We start from the raw sequence: 2,949 nt of genomic DNA, 5'->3' as shown, positions 1-2,949 counted from the left end.
TATATATATATACACATATATATATAAAAGAAATACTCAAGTATAGTACGTCAAGTATTTCATATATATATATATATATATATATATATATGAAATACTTGTTCAGTAAATTCTAGCTATATATATATATATTTATTTTATTATATATATATATATATATGTATATATATATATACACATATATATATATATAAGAAATACTCAAGTATTTCATATATATATATATATATATATATATATATATGTATATATATATGAAATACTTGACGTTCAGTAAATTCTAGCTATATATATATACAGGTAAAAGCCAGTAAATTAGAATATTTTGAAAAACTTGATTTATTTCAGTAATTGCATTCAAAAGGTGTAACTTGTACATTATATTTATTCATTGCACACAGACTGATGCATTGAAATGTTTATTTCATTTAATTTTGATGATTTGAAGTGGCAACAAATGAAAATCCAAAATTCCGTGTGTCACAAAATTAGAATATTACTTAAGGCTAATACAAAAAAGGGATTTTTAGAAATGTTGGCCAACTGAAAAGTATGAAAATGAAAAATATGAGCATGTACAATACTCAATACTTGGTTGGAGCTCCTTTTGCCTCAATTACTGCGTTAATGCGGCGTGGCATGGAGTCGATGAGTTTCTGGCACTGCTCAGGTGTTATGAGAGCCCAGGTTGCTCTGATAGTGGCCTTCAACTCTTCTGCGTTTTTGGGTCTGGCATTCTGCATCTTCCTTTTCACAATACCCCACAGATTTTCTATGGGGCTAAGGTCAGGGGAGTTGGCGGGCCAATTTAGAACAGAAATACCATGGTCCGTAAACCAGGCACGGGTAGATTTTGCGCTGTGTGCAGGCGCCAAGTCCTGTTGGAACTTGAAATCTCCATCTCCATAGAGCAGGTCAGCAGCAGGAAGCATGAAGTGCTCTAAAACTTGCTGGTAGACGGCTGCGTTGACCCTGGATCTCAGGAAACAGAGTGGACCGACACCAGCAGATGACTTGGCACCCCAAACCATCACTGATGGTGGAAACTTTACACTAGACTTCAGGCAACGTGGATCCTGTGCCTCTCCTGTCTTCCTCCAGACTCTGGGACCTCGATTTCCAAAGGAAATGCAAAATTTGCTTTCGTCAGAAAACATGACTTTGGACCACTCAGCAGCAGTCCAGCTTTTTTTTTCCTTAGCCCAGGTGAGACGCTTTTCGCGCTGTTTCTTGGTCAACAGTGGCTTGACACGAGGTATGCGGCAGTTGAAACCCATGTCTTTCAAGCGTCTCTTGGTGGTGGATCTTGAAGCACTGACTCCAGCAGCTGTCCACTCCTTCTGAATCTCCCCCACATTTTTGAATGGGGTTTTTTTCACAATCTTGACCAGGGCGCGGTGATCCCTATCGCTTGTACACTTTTTCTGACCACAGTTTTTCCTTCCCTTTGCCTCTCCATTAATGTGTTTGGACACAGAGCTCTGAGAACAGCCAGCCTCTTCAGCAATAACCTTTTGTGTCTTTCCCTCCTTGTGCAATGTGTCGATGGTTGCCTTTTGGACAGCTGTCAAATCTGAAGTCTTCCCCATGTTTGTGTAGGCTTCAGAACTGGACTGAGAGACCATTTAAAGCCCTTTGCAGGTGTTTTGAGTTAATCAGCTGATTAGTTTGTGGCACCAGGTGTCTTCAAAATTTAACCCTTACACAATATTCTAATTTTGTGACACACGGAATTTTGGATTTTCATTTGTTGCCACTTCAAATCATCAAAATTAAATGAAATAAACATTTGAATGCATCAGTCTGTGTGCAATGAATAAATATAATGTACAAGTTACACCTTTTGAATGCAATTACTGAAATAAATCAAGTTTTTCAAAATATTCTAATTTACTGGCTTTTACCTGTATATTTATTTTATTATATATATATATATATATATATATATATATATATATATATATATATATATATATATATATATAAAAGAAATACTTGAATTTCAGTGTTCATTTATTTACACATATACACACACATAACACTCATCTACTCATTGTTGAGTTAAGGGTTAAATTGTGCATCCTTGTTTTATTCTCTGTCACTATTTTTCTAACCATGCTGAACACCCTCTCTGATGATGCATTGCTGTGTGGCACGCACAAAAGTGCTTTCATCAAAACATTTCATGGCCCAAAACCGGTCAATCTGCTTCCTGAGGAAGATCTTCACTGCCAAGCACTTGGTAGTCCACTACTTCTTCCCGGAGGCTATCCATGTCCAATCGCAGCTGCGGCTTGGAACTTATAAGCTATTTCTTCATCTTACTCGTCGTCGGCGTCGCCACGGCTGTATCTTCCTCGTTCTTCTGCTTCGTCTCCTTGTTGTGTGCGCAGTTGTGCACTGTACTCTCTAAAAGCCCTAGATGTTATTGTCACATATGCATGTACAGTAGATTGCAGTATTGTCCTGTTTAAGAGTGTCACAACATTGCTTTTTACGGCAGAGGAACTGCTTTACGGTAGACGAAAACGTGACTGCTGTTGTTGTGTGTTGTTACCGCACTGGGAGGACGTTAATGAAACTGCCTAACAATAAACCCACATAAGAAACCAAGAACTCGCCCTCGATCATTCTACAGTTATAATGTCATTGGGCAGGCACGCTGTTTATATTGTGGGAAAGCAGACGTGAAAACAGGCTGTCAACACGTCACTTAGGTCCGCATGGAGCTGGAGGGGGCGTGGCCTCCAGCTCCGCCCGAATTTCGGGAGAAAATTTGTCCCGGGAGGTTTTCGGGAGAGGCGCTGAATTTTGGGAGTCTCCCGGAAAATCCGGGAGGGTTGGCAAGTATGATAAATGCTTTAAAATGTAATATCGGAAATTATCGATATCGTTTTTTTTTGTGGGGCGGTATAGCTCGGTTGGTAGAGTGGCCGTGCCAGCAACTTG

Source organism: Nerophis lumbriciformis, linkage group LG11, assembly GCF_033978685.3.
Source record: "Nerophis lumbriciformis linkage group LG11, RoL_Nlum_v2.1, whole genome shotgun sequence".
NCBI classification, from domain to species: Eukaryota; Metazoa; Chordata; class Actinopteri; order Syngnathiformes; family Syngnathidae; genus Nerophis; species Nerophis lumbriciformis.
Note: the sequence above shows the minus strand (reverse complement) of the source record.